General features: G+C 45.8%; 1 protein-coding gene across 1 annotated transcript in view; it reads right to left on the bottom strand.

Annotated features, from left to right (window-relative positions):
* The window catches only part of MGAT5B (alpha-1,6-mannosylglycoprotein 6-beta-N-acetylglucosaminyltransferase B), a 145,929-nt gene extending 127,431 nt beyond the window's left edge, over positions 1–18,498 (bottom strand). The window contains exon 1 of the mRNA XM_073683975.1: positions 18,319–18,498. The gene's annotated coding sequence lies outside the window, so the exon portion shown is untranslated. The remainder of the gene's footprint in view (positions 1–18,318) is intronic.
* Positions 18,499–19,158: the final 660 nt, after the last annotated feature.

Below are 19,158 nucleotides of genomic sequence, written 5' to 3'. Positions count from 1 at the left end.
CATCCCTATGACGCTGCATTATTATGATTGTGGCAAAAAATCCCAAAGGCATCTTGCTTAATGGCACACGTGTCCGTAAAAATGGTCGTGCGCCACTAGCAGCACAAAACTCCAAGAAACATAAGGAATACCAAAAATAAGGAGTTTTTTACAACAAGTAAGAAAATTTGTAAAGACTTTATTAACAAGTACAAATCAACAATACATTTAAAATAGATATGAGCAGGAGAAAAATGGAAATAATAGCAGCATGGAGCCACAAAAATCAGGGGGGGGTATCGTATGTCACATAATGTAAAGACTAACTGGATCGTCAAACTTAAGTTACATATAGTGCTTGAACCTTAAGTATGGCCTGCTAATAATGAAGCAGTGTTACAACTATATATCAGCCATAATGGCAATGTAGAAACGGCATATAGCCCAAGTTACTATCTACAAAAGGACAATCCAGCGTAAAGTAACATAGCTTACCCTGTGTGCATATGGCGACAAAGAGTCTAGGATATACCGCTTCCCGACGCGCGTTTCGCGTAGAGTATGGACGGCTTTCTCAAGGGAAGGTGGAAAGATGTGGTGAGAGGACCTTAAAATACCCGGGTGAGCGGTCACGTGGTGCACCACGTGACCGGAACCCTACCAATAACATAGTATGTGTGGCGCGTGCGCACGGAGCAGATCAGGTCCCGCAACAGCAGCACTGCGGTCACATCCGGGAGTGCGCAGAAAAGGCTGCGCAGTCACGGGAGGGAAAACGCCGGGCGCCGAAGCTAGGGACATGACCGTGCCGAGGACACGCGTTCAATATGCCAAAGAGGGTAAATATTAAAATTTGATGGAGATATCAATGCCGAAAAAAACAAACCAAAGCAAAATAAACATACAATAATTTATCATTAAATAAAGTATAACAAACATGTAACCAAAGAAAATAATAAAAAACTACAGAATATAGTTTGATGAGTTGAGGCATATCTCTAAAGAAAGGATGGGCAACCTAGGCAAATATAAACAGAAAAACAAACAACACATGTTAATAATCAGAAACCATACCACAAAAGTTAAAAAAATTAATAATAAAAAATTGCTGTAAACACAACACCACGGAGTATCAAAAGGAGACGCCGAAAATAAGGACTATGAATATAATAAAAGAGGAGAATGCACGTGGTCAATCACAAGAATGGGGCAAAACTCAAGGTTTCATTCACACCCCTAGGGGCCATCGTGTCCAGTGTGACAATCCATTTCATTTCACGTTGGGCCAGAATGCGTTTAATATTACCACCCCTTGCCCCAAAGATGAATAATATCAATGCCACGAATAGAAAGTGATGCGGGATTAGAATCATGAAACTGATGGAAATGATGGGGAAGAGTTTTTAACTCAGAGGGGTCCGTCACTAACCTGGCCGCAGCAATGTCCTTTACGTGTTCCCTAACTTTGACTCTGAGTTACCTAGATGAGAGACCGACATAAATGAGTGGACAATCACAGGTGGCATAATAGATAACATTAGTGGAACTGCAGGAGATATGATGTTTAATCTGGTACAGTTTATCTCCAGCTGCAGAGTCAAAAGTTCGGGTGCGCAAGACATTGGTGCAGGCCAGGCAATGGCCACAAGGGAAACAACCCAGTGTTGGTTGAAATGAAGTCTTGTTAGTTGGTATATAATGACTCTTGACAATCAAATCACTGAGATTTCTTGCTCTCCTGGATGTCATAGATGGAAAATCGCCAATGGACCCCGCAAGAGAGGGTTCAGTAAGAAGTATAGGCCAATGTTTTTTAAGAATTGCCCGCATATCATTCCACTTTGTATTATAGGTGGAAATGAATCGTGTTTGATCTTCCGCTGACTTAATTTGCTTAAGGCCATAAAGGAGTTGAGAACGAGGGGTTGCTTTAGCTCTATTATACCCCTTTTTAATTGAGCGTTTACTATAGCCACGTTGGAGAAACCTCGTTTTGAGAGACTTTGCCTGATCTTCAAAGCACTGAGAGGAGGAGCAGATCCGCCTAACCATCAGGAACTGTCCAACCGGGACAGCCCTGATTGTTGCGGGGTTATGTGCAGAGGAGGCATGAATCAACAAATTAATGGCTGTTGACTTCCTGAAGACGTCAGTCCTGATGGAGAAATCACTGTCAACCTCCAGGCTGATGTCGAGGAAGTCAATTCTGGTCGCATCCGCTTTGTAGGTTAGGCGGATGTTTAAATGATTATTGTTAATCTCTCCCATAAACTTCTCGAGCTGCCCAGGTGTACCCCTCCACAAAAACAAGATATCGTCTATATATCTATGCCAGCACAGCACATGGGAAGCGGCCCACGCGCTCTCATCACCAAAAAGGGATCTCTCCCAGGCCCCCAGGAAGAGATTGGCGTACGAGGGCGGGCAAGCCGCACCCATAGCCGTGCCGCACTGCTGGAGGTAAAATTGATCTTTAAAAATAAAAAAATTATGAGTCAAAATAAACCGCAGCAGCTTGAGAATAAACCCGCAAAGGTGGCTGTCCAGGTTCGAGGCCCCGAGAAAAAGGCGGACCGCCTCCAACCCATCTGCGTGGGCTATGCACGTGTAAAGGGTTTCTATATCAGCTGTAACTAAAAGAGTGTCAGAGTCCACAAAGACGCCGTCAAACCGGGTCAGGACGTCCGTCGTGTCCTTGATGTATGACGGGAGAGTCTCGACGAGAGGCTTAAGCTAGAATAGGTTTGCAGAGACTCTCAATCCCGGACACGATCGGACGCCCCGGTGGGTTGACGGCGTCCTTGTGGATCTTGGGCAATAAATAAAATGTGGACATTTTTGGGAATCGTACTGTAAGTCCATCCAAGACCTTTTTAGTAATAATATCAGCCTCAAAAGTCCTACCTAGGATACATTGGAGTTCGGCCGAGAAGGAGGACATTGGATTATGTGTTAGCTTGGTATAAGTATTTTTATCGCGTAGCTGGCGTAATGCCTCTTTTTCATAAAGAGCGCATGGCCATACCACCATATTTTTTTCGGCATTGATATCTCCATTAAATTTTAATATTTACCCTCTTTGGCATATTGAGCGTGTGCCCTTGGCGCGGTCACGTCCCTAGCTTCGGCGCCCGGCGTTTTCCCTTCCGTGACTGCACAGCCTTTTCTGCGCACTCCCGGATGAGACCGCCGTGCTGCTGTTGCGGGACCTGATCTGCTCCGTGCGCACGCGTCACACATACTATGTCATTGGTGGGGTTCCGGTCACGTGGTGCACCACGTGACCGCTCACCCGGGTATTTTAAGGTCCTCTCACCACATCTTTCCACCTTCCCTTGAGAAAGCCATCTATACTCTACGCGAAACGCGCGTCGGGAAGCGGTATATCCTAGACTCTTTGTCGCCATATGCACACAGGGTAAGCTATGTTACTTTTTACTCATAACGCTGGATTGTCCTTTCGTAGATAGTAACTTGGGCTATATGCCTTTTCTACATTGCCATTGTGGCCGATATATAGTTGTAACACTGCTTCATTATTAACAGGCCATACTTAAGGTTCAAGCACTATATGTAACTTAAGTTTGACGATCCAGTTAATCTTTACATTATGTGACATACGATACCCACCCTGATTTTTGTGGCTCCATTGCTGCTATTCTTTCCATTTTTCTCCTGCTCATATCTATTTTAAATGTATTGTTGATTTGTACTTGTTAATAAAGTCTTTACAAATTTTCTTACTTGTTGTAAAAAACTCCTTATTTTTTGGTATTCATTATTATGATTGTGTAATGGGGAGCAGGGTGGTAGTCGGTGGCAAGTGGCATGCAGTTTCAGTGTTGGGATCTTCACCCTGGCCCGTTACAGACAATGGGGACTCTGAGAATCCCTGGGTGTGTGTGTGTGCTGTAGTGATTCTGTGGAGGGAGCCTCCATACTCACTTCTGACCCGCCGTCACGGGTGTTGACTCTTTCAGCCTTCAGAAGGAGGAGACCAGACTGTTTGATAAAAAACAAGTCCATTTTACTTGTCAAACAATCAGCCTACAAAGGATAGCAGGAATTACACTTACTCACTTCTGCAACAAACAGAGGCACGTTCTTGGCGGTTACTGGTGACGGCACAATACTTGTGGCAAATGTTACAATTCACAGTTCAGGCAGAGGACCTCCATATTACTAATGCAGCGCCACCTGGGGAAATGTGTTTCGCTGTGGAACTGCACTCAGACCAATCTTTCCTTGGGAACAGAAGTAAGGGAGCTTCTCCCACTATCTTCTTTGTATTCGTGCCCAGACCTCGCTGTCTCCGTCCATCTGACTGCAGCTCTCGGGCCTATCCAGCACTAGGGCCGTTCCCACCACCTCTCTTAGAAAGGTTCCTCAAACGTCTCTTCCTCACTGTAGGTCTCCCAACTTGCCTATTTCTGGGAGAACACTGTCACATTGTAGTTTTGCTGAGAACATTTACTTCCTTTTACACTGACTCCCACACATACCCTTCTGTTGTCGTTGTCCTTGTGTCCTCCTGACACGTCTCCACTCTTCACTGTCACTGAACAACTAAAACTGCCTGCAATCAGGAAGTGACTCCTTTCTTCACTAAACCTGCTCCTCCCACACTGGAGTAGCTCCTAAACCCCTTAACTCTTTCCTAACTTATAATTGCATACTCTGTGTGCTATAGTGCCCACCTCTGCACTACTCTTCTATTAATCTAATAGTCTACCCACACTAACCTATATTGATCCTATGAGTAATCCATCAAACATTAAATCATATGAATGCTCATATATAAACATAGAACACAGCATTATGGATGAGGCGCATGACCATCCCGGTCACCCTCTTACATTCCTCCCTCCTAAAACATGGTCGTCCCGACCATGACAACACCTGTAAAAAGAAACACCAATGCACATTTAAAACATTCAACACATATGTTTATATTAAAATGCACGATAGATTAATTCACTTTAATCACTTCTTCTTGCTGGTCAACCTTGACCTCGGTCCCACTCGGTTGGGACCCTGGAACACAGAATTGAAGTTCCTTTGAATATGGGTCCGTCTGATCCCGGTCCCCTTGCTCCTGGGACCCACAAAAAAAATGTCCATCACAGGCCTGGTGGCCAATAAATCCTGCTCCGACAGTCCTGGAGCAGTGACCCGGCACAATCCTCGGGTTGTCCTGACAGTTTCTCCCCCCTCCCTCCTTTTTGCTGAGTACGGTCCTTTTAAGAACCATATACTGCTCAATAGCTTCTATACAAGAGCACAGTCCATGGAGCAGTTGCACACAGTCTTTCAGTGTGGGAGATTTAACCCTCTCAGGGTTCAGTCCCATAATCCAGCAGGGGACTGCACAAACGCGTGCAACAGAACTTGGAGAGGGGGAAACACACAAACATAAAGTCATCTTCTGGCCGTCCGGCCAGCACCATTTCTTCCTGGAGCTATCAGGGCTGCTTGCACTTTAAGAGACGAAGAACAGTCTCTATTGGTGACCACATCCTTGACCACCTCCGGTCGTCACAGGGCTGAACAGGGGCTCCTGCCCCTACGAACGCAGAACAGTTACTTTTGCATGTTTCACGGTGCAACTAGCACAACTTGGGTGGCGGTTCACACACCACCCGTTTAGTCAGCGGCCTCCGCATAGTGGCTGTAGTTAACCACCCCATTGTCCTTGAATATTAGGACTGTCTGTCCCGATGATCCTGTAGAAGATGAGGAGCCTCCATTCTCTCTCTTGGTCCTCTCGCGTATGGCTGGACTAGGTGCTGGGCCAGCCACCTCTGTAGGGGTACTTGTTGCGGGGGCAGCAGCCGCCGCTCCCGCTGGTTCCTGCCGCGCTGGGGCCATAGACAGGGTCTGCAGCAGCTGAGTAACAGACTCGGATATTTGCAAGGACATCTCACTGGGGTCTGGTTCCTGATCTGCAGGCACCACAATCAACTCCTGCACAACGGCCGTGGTTTCCGGCCGCACAGGACGGTTTGGGGCCTGCTACTGCTCTGCCACAGGCAATATGGCGACGGCCACTGAATACAGGCCTCAGGGCCCATACTCCTTAACGAATGCCACTCGACTGCGCCATAGCAAGGGGCCGTGGCTGCGAACAGATCCAGCATTCACATATACTTTCTCGCCGGTATCGGTCTCGTGAATGAATCTATAGCTGCGGGAAAGCTCATATTATCTAACTAGGCCATGCGTAATGCGGCCGGACATGGCTCCTTCCCCCAGGCTCTAGAGCTCTTCACGAATGCGACGCTCCTGCTTCCTCTTTTCGGCGATTCCTCCTCCTCTCTGGGGGTTCTCACCGCTTCCTGGTAGGTAGGGGGCGATGGGCTAGGGGCAGGAACCGGATCAAGACTCACCGCCGCCATGGTCACCGGAGCTGGCTCTCCATCATCCGCAGGCACCGCCGCTGCCATTGTTCCTCCAGCCACCCAGATTGGTTCCACCACTTCTTCTGCCTTCTGGCGCGTCATCACGGGAGCCTCCACAGCTTCTGCCAGCGGCACGATATCCCTCCGCGGATGTGCATACGGGGGCCAGCCTGGTATGAGTAAAATGCCATCCTCCATCAGGTACTTGTGTGGGTCGCAGACTCCCCAGTGGCTGCCTAGTCGCTTCTCCACCTCCTGGCGCTGCCTGCGCCGCTCCCAGTCCATGCGCCCAAGGCCACCGCGATGTGACATGGTCTCAGGCTGTTGCTGCTTCACCGTCTCCTTCAGCAATGGCGCAGCACTGCTTAGCGCAAAGGGTCCTCCTTCCAGTCTTCGCCCGTCCGTGGGTGGAGCCGCCTCCACCAATTCCTCCCACTCTGTTTCTGGGATCTTCAATGGTGGGAGGGGTTTCTTCTTTCTTCGCCGCGCCCAACACAGGCGGGCACCATTCACAGAGGGCCGCAGTCTCAGCCCGGCCCGGTGTCCATGCCATAGTTTTTCGCGCCTTTTTTCACTCAGGACGTCCATGATGGGCGACGCTATCGCCAGCCTCCGAGCCATCATCCGCCATCTTGAGATCGCCATTTTCGTCCACCATCTTGGTTTGCACGTTTTCCAATTCTTTCTGTTTTATCTGTTTATCTTCAGGCGCCTCATCTGCGCCAGGGGCACTTTTCTTGCGGTCCTTATCTGGCATCTTCTCTCTCTTGCCACAGTACCTGTTCACCCTGCTGTTTGGATGCGAGGACTTCGCATCCTGCCGACTATGCCAAATGTAGCGAGGAGCAGGGTGGTAGTCGGTGGCGAGTTCCATGTCAGTTTCAGTGTTTGGATCTTCACCCTGACCCGTTATAGACAATGGGGACTCTGAGAATCACTGTGTGTGTGTGTGCTGTGGTGATTCTGTGGAGGGAGCCTCCATACTCACTACTGACCTGCCGTCCCGGATATTGACTCTTTCAGCATTCATAAGCAGACGACACAACAGTTTGTTAAAAACCAAGTCCATTTTACTTGTCAAACAATCAGCATACAAAGGAAAGCAGGAATTACACTTATTCACTTCTGCAACAAACAGAGGCACGTTCTTGGCGGTTACTGGCGATGGCACAATACTTGTGGCAAATGTTACAATTCACAGTTCAGGCAGAGGACCTCCATATTACTAATGCAGCGCCTCCCGGGTCGATGTGTTTCGCCGTGGAACTGCACTCAGACCAATCTTTCCTCCGGAACAGAAGTAAGGGAGCTTCTCCCACTATCTTCTTCCTTTGCGTACCCATATCTCGCTGTCTCCGTCCATCTGACTGCAGCTCTCGGGCCTATCCAGCACTAGGGCTGTTCCCACCACCTCTCTTAGAAAGGTTCCTCAAACGTCTCTTCCTCACTGTAGGTCCCCCAACTTGCCTATGTCTGGGAGAACACTGTCGCACTGTAGTTTTGCTGAGAACACTTGCTTCCTTTGACACTGACTCCCACACACACCCTTCTGTTGTACTTGTCCTTACCGTTGTACTCTTCACTGTCACTGAACAACTAAAACTGCCTGCAATCAGGAAGTGACTCCTTTCTTCACTAAACCTGCTCCTCCCACACTGGAGCAGCTCCTAAACCCCTTAACTCTTTCCTAACTTATAACTGCATTCTCTGTGTGCTATAGTGCCCACCTCTGCACTACTCTTCTATTAATCTAATAGTCTACCCGCACTAACCTATAATGACCTTATAAGTAACCCATCAGACATTAGATCATATGAATGCTCATAAATAAATATAGAACACAGCATTATGTGCATTAAGAGGGAAGAGGCGCATGACTGTCCCGGTCACCCTGTTACAATTAGACAGCGTCATATTGGGTTTAAAGTGCCTGTCCACAGAGTTGAAGAAAATGAATCACCCAGTTGAACAATAGGAAACCAGAAATTTCAGTATCCTGTATTACCACAATGGAGTGGAGAGAAAAAAAATTGTGCAGCTATGTAGTTTATAATGTTAAAATTGTGGATGCTCCTCTTTAAACACATTCATTAACATACAAATATAAACATGAGAAATACCCTTTAAGGTTAGTGTAATGGTAATACTGTTGAAAGTGCTTCTCTGGTACAACAGGCAAATGGTCATAACACAAATTTATTGTCCTCACTGGATATAAGACCAACCACACATGGCTTAGCAACAGGAAATGATCTTGATCTTCATTTTTGCTGCTTATAAATAATATGTGCCCCCAAACAACAGCTAAATGGCCATAATACAGATTTATTATAGACAACCAAGTATACCTTGGCAGAAGATGCTACTACTAGCAATAAACAATATAAAGACATTTAAAGTCACCATGATACAAGGTGGTATTATAAAGAGTTAACTGCATAATGTTAAAATCTACAGATACATGGGATAATACATATTTTTAATATTAGCTGAATTATTATACAAATTATTGTATATATATATGTACATACTTATCACTACATCTCCTTGACATGAGCTAAAAATGTTCTAACACATTCTGTATAAAAATAGGTGTTCAGTAAACACAATGTCATATAGATCAGGGCCGGCTCCAGGCTTTCGTTGGCCCCGGGGGCGAAAGAGTCTCAGTGGGCGCCTTTAACACATACCACGATTCATAATGCACACATACGGCAGAGAAATATAGGTATACAACACAGGGACTAGGCTGTCCCCTCATCCTTCAAATATGCAAACAGGCACGCACACACACAGTAGGCAGACATGCATGCACGCACACAGTAGGCAGACATGCACGCACACACAGTAGGCAGACATGCACGCACACACAGTAGGCAGACATGCATGCACACAGTACGCAGACAAGTATGCCCACATGGTACGCTGAAATGCACACACACACAGTATGCAGACATGCACGCACACAGTACGCAGACAAGTATGCCCACAGGGTACGCTGACATGCACACACACACAGTAGGCAGACATGCACGCACAAGCACAGTAGGCAGACATGCACGCACACACACAGTACGCAGACATGCACATGCACACAGTACGCAGAAATGCACAAGTACACAGTACACAGACATGCACGCAAACAGTATGCAGACAAGCACGCACACACAGTACGCAGACATGCACATGCACACAGTACGCAGACATGCATGCACACAGTATGCAGACAAGCACGCACACACAGTACAGAGACATGCGCACACACAGTACGCAGACATGCACGCACACAGTACACAGACATGTGCACACATGCAGACATGCACACACATACACACATGCACATGGTACATAGCTATGCACACATACAATACGCAGACACGCACATACACAAAAACATACACATACAGACATACATACATATTTGAACACAAATTCTTAAAAACACATATAAAAGGGACATAAATACATATACACAGTCATACACACTGACATGCACAGATATTCACATCATTCACAGACACACACATTAGAAATATTTTTAATATGGGGATTGGGGAAACTGGCGAAAAGCCTGCTCACCAGTCCCCGGCCTGTGTCCCGTCCAGCTCCTCTGGCATGTGGCTGTCCAGGGCCACCGGCGTGTGTTTTCTGTCACAGACATGGCCCGGGACTATCAGTGGGGCCCACATGCTGTTAGGGCCCGAGCCGCTGTCCCGGCATCTGTGCAGGACCTCTGGAGCTGCTTGATTGCCGTCACTTTACCAGACATGGCCGCGTGCAGTGCTCTGTGCGGCTGTGTCTGCTAGTAATGACGTGGCAGGGGCGACACACAAGCACAGTTAAAGGCGCAGTGTCGCCCCTGCCGTGTTATTGCTACCAGACACAGCCGCACAGCACACTGTGCGCGGCCATGTCTGGTAAAGTGACGGCACTCAAACAGCACCTACGGTCCTGCACAGATGCTGGGGGAGCGGCCCGGTCCCTGGATTAGGTGGGTCCCTCTGATGGTCCAGGGCCCCAGCACTTGCCCGGGTGCGCAGGGTGCTGAGGCCGGCCCTGATATAGAGGCACCATGTGGTAGCACATGAAGTGCCTACAGCTGCATAATAGAGAACCAAAGGGACTTTGACTGTCACAGGAAAGGCTCTGTGCACATGACATGACTGTGCTTATTGTTATATTAGCATAAGACTTGAGAATGGGTTCATTATTGTTGCACTGGTGTAAAACCAGTAGTGGGTAATGTAATTGACGCACCACCTGGGCCATATTCTTTAGTGGGAATATCCGGAGCCGGATCAGATGGGGGTTGTAGTCTTCCGAGCGGCTGTGACCCGGTCCGTGCCCAGGGTGTCAAACTCAGTTGTATGTGGCAGTCCTACAGATGTTATTAAGTTCTTTATTGTCGACTACGCCACCCGTTGTATTGCGGTCACTATGGCCGCCGCTGCAGCAGGGTCCGCTGAGGCTGATGGTATAGGTGCAGCTTGTGATGGTATAACCCCCAACGGGTGGGGTATAGCCTCAGGGGGTCAGGTGCAGAGGATGGGGGTTGTGGTGGTGCAGCGTAGATGTTAAAGGAAGACAGAGTCGGGTTATGCAGTTTAGGGTATTTACTCACTGCTGATGTTCCGGTCACTCCAGCTTCAAGTGACCTCCCGAGCCGTGCTGCATCCACCAGGTCCTGGATCCAGCCAACCCCCAAGCGAGTCCGGAGCGTGACCCTGAGCTCTCCTTCTGTCCTTTCTCTGGCCGTCCCCACTAGTGATCCACCCAGGTCCAGCTCCCTCGGGCCTTCTGTTGGGAGACCCTTGGCCTTGGGTTCCCTGACCCTCCACGTGGTATGCCTTCGTGGTGGATGTGGTGGGTGGCCGTGGCAGACGCTGCCCACGGCCTCCGGTCTCTGGCTGGGGTGTGTTTTTGCCCCCACCAGCTTGGGTTCCGGTACCCTGATGCCGACTCTTCACCCGTGGATTGGATTTGGGGTCTTAGAGTCCTTTCTTCTGTTTCCCCCTCTGGGTCTCTCTTTCTTTCTCCTCTCTCACTCTGGCTCAGGCTGCTCTGCTCCTCTTCCTCTGCTCTGCTCTGACAGACTGACTGACCCTGTTCTCTGATGGTGCCCACCTTATATACACCCTCTATGTGTGAGCTCAGGTGACCAGCACCCAATGAGCTCCTATCTTTACCCAGGCTGCTCCCCCTATCTGCCCCTACACTACTTGGGATGTACCACCCCCCTCCCACTCCAGCCAGGAACAGACTCGGTCGTACCTGCACATTTCTAAGTGGGAGTACCGTCGGTCTGCTCCTCGGAAATGGGATGTGTGTAGTGCATGCAGCCTACCGAGCTCAGTTCCACACTCCATCCTTACCCGGGAGTGGAATATCACACCTCTGGGTTGAGGTGCAATACCCCTGTAGCAGCTGAATCCTCAGGGTGCTACATAATCATATAGGCAGTTTGGTGCTTCCTGCACTTGAGGCAGTTCAGGTACCTATAGCTGTCAAAATGCCTATACCACAATCTTCCACTAGTAAAGATTGCTATAATCTCACACTATATAAAGAGTCTGTATAAGAGTCTGCTCTTCCTCACTGGTAGGGAGCCTCACCCTGTGGCTCCTCCTCTTCCGTCTCTTGCAAAGTCTCTTCTTCCTTGTTAGGCTCACTGGTGAGATAGATCCATTAAGCTGCAGGTCAGAGTGAACATACAGACTGAGGATGATGGTACAGTTGTGAGGCCCTGGACACTAGGCTATTCTGGATGGCAGGCAAGCAAGTAAGCAGAGCATGACGCACCTGAAGTCATGGAGCCAGGAGTATAGACAAACAAATGAGAGCAGATGAAGGGTTAGACAGAAGGTCCGAACCAGGACATTGATGGAGGTTGAAGGAATTTGCAGAGATGATTGCAGCGTAATGTCAACAGTTTCTAAATAACAGTTAGAAAGGCTTACAGCAGATGATGGTTAATCAGCAGATCTGTGGATAAGTAGACACAAGTCGCAGAAACACAGGAATTTGCAGAGACGATTGCAGCTGAAAGAACTGAATTATGGCAAATTCCAAGACTAACTGTAACTGAACACAACACTGACTAAATACACAGGTGACGCGCCCCCTGGGCCATGTTGTTAGGGATACCCGGAGCCGGATCAGATGGGGGTTGTAGTCTCCGAGTGGCTGTGACCCGGTCCGTGCCCAGGGTGTCAAGCTCAGTGTGTGGCAGTCTTGATAGATGTTATTGGTGTTCTTTAGTGTCGACTACGCCACCCGTTGATTTGCGGTCAAAAGGCCGCCGCTGCAGCAGGGTCCGCTGAGGCTGTTGGTATGTGTGCAGCTTTGGTAGTATAACCCCCAACGGGAGGGGTATAGCCTCAGGGGGTCAGATGTAGAGGATGGTGGTTGTGAAGGTGCAGGATGAATCAGCAAGAAGACTCAGAGTCGGGCTGTGCAGTTCAGGGGTTTTTACTTACGGGTGTTCTTATGGTCACTCTGGCCTGAAGCGACCACCCGAGCCGTGCTGCGTCCACCAGGTCCTGGACTCGGCTAACCCCCAGGCAGTTCTGGAGCGTGGTCCTGAGCTCCTGTCTGACTTTCCCTCTCTTCTGGCCGTTCTCACCAGGGATCCACCTATGTCCGGCTCCCTCGGGTCTCTTGGTGGGTACACCTCCTCTGGGTTCCCTGACCCTATACTTGGTCTGCCTTCCTGGTGGATTTGGTGAGGGTCGTGGCAGATCCTGCCCACGACCTCCGGTCTCTGGCTAAGGTGTGCTTTTCTCTCTGCCAGCTTGGGATCCGGTACCCTAGGTGCCAACCCTTCACCCTGTTGTTTGTATTCTGGGGTCTTGGGGTTCCTGCTTGTTTTCTCTGGGTCCTTCTGACTCCTCTCTCTCTCTTGGCCTTGGAGCTGGGCCCAGCCGGAACCACAACTCCCTGTCAGCCCTTCTGGCTGAGCTTCTCTGCTCTGCTCCTCTAACTAAACTCTGACAGACTGACGTCTCACAGACTGACCCTGTCCTAAGATGGTGCCCACCTTATATACTCCCTCTATGTGTGAGCTCAGGTGACCAGCACCCAATGAGCTCCTAGCATTACCCAGACTGCTCCCCCTATCTGCCCCTACACTACTGGGATGTTCCACCCCCCTCCCACTCCAGCCAGGAACAGACACTGTCGTACCTGCACATTTCTCTAGTGGGAGTACCATCGGTCTGTTCCCCGGAAATGGGATGTGTGTAGTGCATGCAGCTAACTGAGCTCAGTTCCACACTCCATCCTTACCCGGGAGTGGAATATCACACCTCTGGGTTGAGGTGCAATACCCCTGTAGCAGCCGAATCCTCAGGGTGCTACACAGGCACCACATGTATTTCTAAGTCGACCTTAAAAAGCCATGAATGATAATGAAAGTAAGGTACACCAAGCAGCTTGTGAAACCTGACATGGAGCACATCAAAGGGCAGCAACCATAAGGGAAGGAAGCGGAGCCCAACCCTGGAGTCAAGACAGGTGCGGAACATTTCTCTATGGCAGGCAGCTTCCTCCTGTGCCTCCTAATTCTCCTGTCTGTTCCATCTTTTGAAAAGTTTCCTCTTCTCTTTGGCAGGCAGCCTCCTACTGCAACTCTTTCGTCTACCCTCTGGCTCTTGTCTGCACACTGCAGTATCTTCCAGTGTACAATTATCTGTACTATGTTGTGCTGAGACTAATAGCACTTCAAGGAACAAGTTTGGAAATATACATTACCAGGTTACAAAGTGACATGTAGTCCTTTTGTGTTTCAGTATGGAATTATTTATTTTAGGTTATGCTGAAACATGTAGTGCTTGAGTGTTCAAAGTGTATAATTATCCATTACTATGTCACGCTATGACTTGCACTACCTCAGTGTTTTAACATATAATACACTAACGGTATGGTCACACCGAATCTTGTTCTGGAAGTCAAGAACGTCCGTTTCTCAAGAAGAAAGCACTTCAAGAACCACTCGATTTCATTTCCGTTTTGTAAACCTAAAAGTGGCTTTATTTAGCCTTTTTTTTTGTTTCCTGAGTGTTTTTTCAAAGTTTTATTTTACCGGTTTTTCAGTGATTTCTGGACATTTTTTGACTGCCATTTTATGATTTTTTTAAATCTATTAAACAATTAAAAATACACTAAGAAAATTTGCAAAAAGACATGCAGGTATCTTACGTCGCTAATGCACTTGGAATCTTTGAAAGTTTGAAGTGTTTAAATGACGTTCACAAGCCTGAACACATGAACAGCAAGTCATTGTCCCATACACATTAATAGAACTACTATTTTGATCATTTTGTTAGCACATTTTCTGCCATTTTTTTGGCAGACCTGCTAAAAAATGGCAGTAAAAGATGCAATTTGAACACATTCTTAGGTTGTGATGTGATTTTTAGTACTTTATTGTTGAGAATTTTGATAATGAATGATCAGTTCTGGCTGGGAAAGAAGCAGATTTCTCTGATAAAATATATTACAGAGTTGCTTATTTTCACATGTACTATGAAATAAAAATTAAAACGATGGTTACTCGTTAAGGTTTCCTGAGTCTTCAAGGTTTTCAATCACTTTGGTCTTTCCCCACCTTTTAAATTTTTGAAGAATATTTGTCATTCCATATGAGAAGTTTTGTACTATTGAGTGTAGATGCTTAATTACAAATGGTGCCAGATTTACTTATTAACAGCTTAATGCTACATAAAGGGTTTGTACTAAGTTTGGAAGTTATTTCCTGTGAATAAGATTGGAGATAACTTTGTGATCACTGGCGATCCAACTACTAAGACCCCCACCACCGATCCCGAGAACAGGGCTTTCAAACGTTACTTCTGAATGGAACAGAGGTCGAGCATGTGCACCTCTTCAGCATTCTCAATGAGAGTGTGGGAGGCAGCTGACAGCTGCTTTCTGTTATCTCCGGTGGTCCCACAGAGAATGAATAGCGTGGAGGTGCGCATGTTTGATGGTCATTCAGTTCAGACATGGCTCTTCAGAATACCATTCTCAGGATCATAGGGGTCCTAGCGATTGGACCCTCACCGATCAAGAAGTTATCCCCTATTCTATAAGGGATAACTTCCAAGCTTGGTTCAAACCCTTTAACTCATTTGCAGGTGAACCCAATGATGGTCTTCAAACTTGGCAAAAAACCTTTAAGGTTGTTATAGTCCAAGTATGCTTGAGTATTTACAAGATAACTAATGCTTTCCTTCAGATCAGATGGGGTCTGCATGCAAATTCCTAGGCTTTCCTAGGGAAATTATATAGCTTTGTGTCTAAATAAATAACCTAGCAAAGGCTGAAATGCTTGAATGTTCCCCCAATAGCGGCCAGCATCTAGTGTCCCACCACCCTTTCCTTTGTTGGCTTACATGTAAATCTCCTAAACCCTATTAGGTTACTTCATTACTCTACAGAGTCAGGCAAAGAAGCTCATACCAGCCAAACAGAAACCCATCTGTAGACAATACTGTTTGGGGTTCTTTGTCCCTCATCAGTGCAAAGCAGGTTACTAGGTGGCTGAATTAGATGTCTGAATCGCAGCTCAGGGGAAATGTTGGCTCTCACTGTTCCACGGCTTTTACCCCTCACTGCTTTGTACTGATAAGGGCCAAAAAACCCAAACAGGTCTCCCTACATATGGGTCTCTGGTTTGACTGTTATGAACTACTTGTCACATGTGTTTCTTATAGAAAATAAATCTCCATACTAACCTGGGTATCTTCAGTGAAAGTATTCCCGATAATGATATAATAACAATAATTCAGTAATGATAAAAGAAAGCAATAATGATATAGTACAAAAATATTTCTATTTATTCCACATACACATGGAATCTCTGACCTAAACATAGAACCTAACCGCCTGTTCCTCAGTCCCTACGGGGACTCCTATAAGCAAGATTCAGAGAGTTAGATATCACAAAATCTCAATCCAAAAACAAATCTATAGTTTATGTCTTTAATCTTCCTTAAAGTCTCAAAAGTGAACCACTGCCCCCATATTTGGCTTCAGGTTTAGTTTCCTACGTAGAACAAGACGGATCAAACACAATCTACAAAAATCTAGAGCGACCCCGACTTCAAAGTAAATGGCTGTCTGGGGTCAGGTCTATTGCTGGCCATACATGCTACAGTCATGGAGATGGTCTCACTCCATGTATAGTCGCCAGGGCTGATAGCAAAATCTAAAAGCCATTTTAGGATCCTATAAACTTATAATGTTACATTGGTCTGGAATAATGGAGATTGCTCATAGTCCATCAATAATCTGATGAGAAGCTCAGAAACAAAACTTTCAAGTAACTGAACCATGTTTGAACAGCTTAACAACACCTGAAGCTACAGTCAGGTGGAATCACACGCTCCACAGATTCCTACGGCGGGTTAATAACAGCATCCATTAACTGCAATGTTAAATAAGGCTGTCTTGTTGTTAATATCACATCATCTGTAGACATATCTCCCCAGTAATCATTGGGAACTGTCTGTTCCCACATCTCCTGCTATTCCCTTTGTATTGGGAGCATCATTCAGAAAAGGATTGCACTAAGTGTTTTGCTTTGTATTTAATTTAAAAAGGACGTATTGTCTGATGGAGAAAAGTCTATGGCCCTTGATATTATGCAGACTGATGCACAGGCTGCAAAGGAGTACAGATTTCATCTTTACAACATATTAGCATTGCATAATCCTCTACTGGACTATATATGGTATTTACATAAGAATAAATATATATATATAATATATATATATAGGCAAAGAGACTATGCAAAGGTTTATACATAAGAAGGATCCATACATAATGATGATACACTGTCATGTATTAAGTATACATACAGTATATTAGCATATACAATAACAAGTCCTTATATAAAAGTACCAACCTCCTTCACGAATACAAAATGTATCGCTGTAAGCATTCTCCATAGCAATACTCCTATACTAATATATTAATAAAATGCCAAGAGTATTATTATTATACACATTTATATAGCACCACCATATCCTCAGTACTGTACAGAGATTACCATCCCTCACATATAACATAGAGAATATGTGTACACATAGGGCACAGGAACATAAGTACATTATTAGTACTATATTGTTACATCTAGTTCACCTTAACTTGACACTGTACACCAGAGGACACCTTGCAGATGCTCACAAAATATAATGTAACACACATATTTATATATTATACCTTTGTCCAAACAAATAAAAAAAATACAAAATATTTGATATAGCAGTTATGTATAGATATATCCATAAATAGTGTTTAACTCCTTACAGTGACATATCTGGTGCGGCGTTACATGAAATGTAGGGCCAGTGTAATGAATGTATAGTTACCATGTATCTCACCTATGTGAAGTCACTCCTATCTCCAGAATGGGTGATGACACATGGCTCTCACATATGGGCACTGGGGTGGTAGCATGTCTTATGCCAGTTACAATTGAATTGTTACACTTTACAGGAATATAAAATATGTCTTAAATATCTAAGCATCCGATTCTATGCATATTTACAATGGATTTGTGAAATTTAGTAATAAAAGAGCATTGGTAGACAGTTGGTGCCAGGACATGGCACATTATGCATCTACCATCTTGAAGCGTATATAGCTTTAAAATGAGCAGACAAAAATACCCCCTTTAATACCCAGAATAATGCCAACACCTTAAGCTCTTGCAATGTATCTCTCATCAGCATCAGTCCTTCCACATTTAGCCCAATGCTCACATCCAGATCTAAGAGTAGAGAGTAATATTCCCACTATATCACCCTTATGCACATAGAACACACTGAGCCAGGGGTTCCCAGCCTTCACTTGCATACAAAGCATCAAGTGATCCCTCATGCATCTAGTATAGCTGCCCAATACACATAGGTAACCCAAAACTCAGAAGAGCCCATACCCTGAGTGCTTGGTAGAACTCAGCAGCAGCAGAGGTAACTGTGTGGCAGACTATTCCAGGGTGGCAGAGGATGCTCCATGCTCCATCTCTTCTCCACAGACCTGTCTGTACCTTCTTACCCGGCCATGCACTGCGCTCTGCCAGCTGAGTGTGGGGGCTGCATTGTTTTCAGCAGGCTGGAATACACCTATTACATTTCCGCCATCTGCTGGCTAAAATTTGGTACTGCAAGCTCTCTATCCAGCTACTGTAGGAGACCAGAAATATTTAACCCTCTCCAGACCATAGAACTGGTTATTTGTCATTTTGCCAAAACTATTTTTTTTATACAAATGATAGATTTTTGTTCAAGAAGAGATAATATATGGTACAAGACACATTTTAATAGATCAAGAGAATTATATAACCACTAGGCAATTGCTTCTGAAGGTCTGAGAAATATTTTTAATAATCAATATAGCATTGTGATTGTGTCATCTTTTTGGTGATTTTTTTTTTCAAACACTTGTAGCAAAAATCGATGCCATATATAATTCTCACCATGATAAAAAGATGGGGTGAAGTCATAACATCTGACCGCCAGGACAAAGAAAATCAGTTAATACATATATTCGTTATTTTGTATGTATGAAATGGATATATATATATATATATATATATATATATATATAATCAGCCCAATTTTTTCATACATTTGAAGTATGACCCTGAGTGTAGGCAGTAGATGAAGGCAACTGTATACCTTTAATGTATGTCTGCCATTCACTCCCACTGTAAAAATAGTATAGCACCGGGAATTCCTCTTTTTTAGGCATCCAATTGTGTTGACGAGCTTAGGTG

This window comes from Phyllobates terribilis, unplaced genomic scaffold (assembly GCF_046119375.1).
Source record: "Phyllobates terribilis strain yellow unplaced genomic scaffold, ASM4611937v1 Scaffold_5__5_contigs__length_657084704, whole genome shotgun sequence".
Lineage (NCBI taxonomy): Eukaryota > Metazoa > Chordata > Amphibia > Anura > Dendrobatidae > Phyllobates > Phyllobates terribilis.
This window is presented reverse-complemented; position numbering and strand designations above follow the sequence as displayed.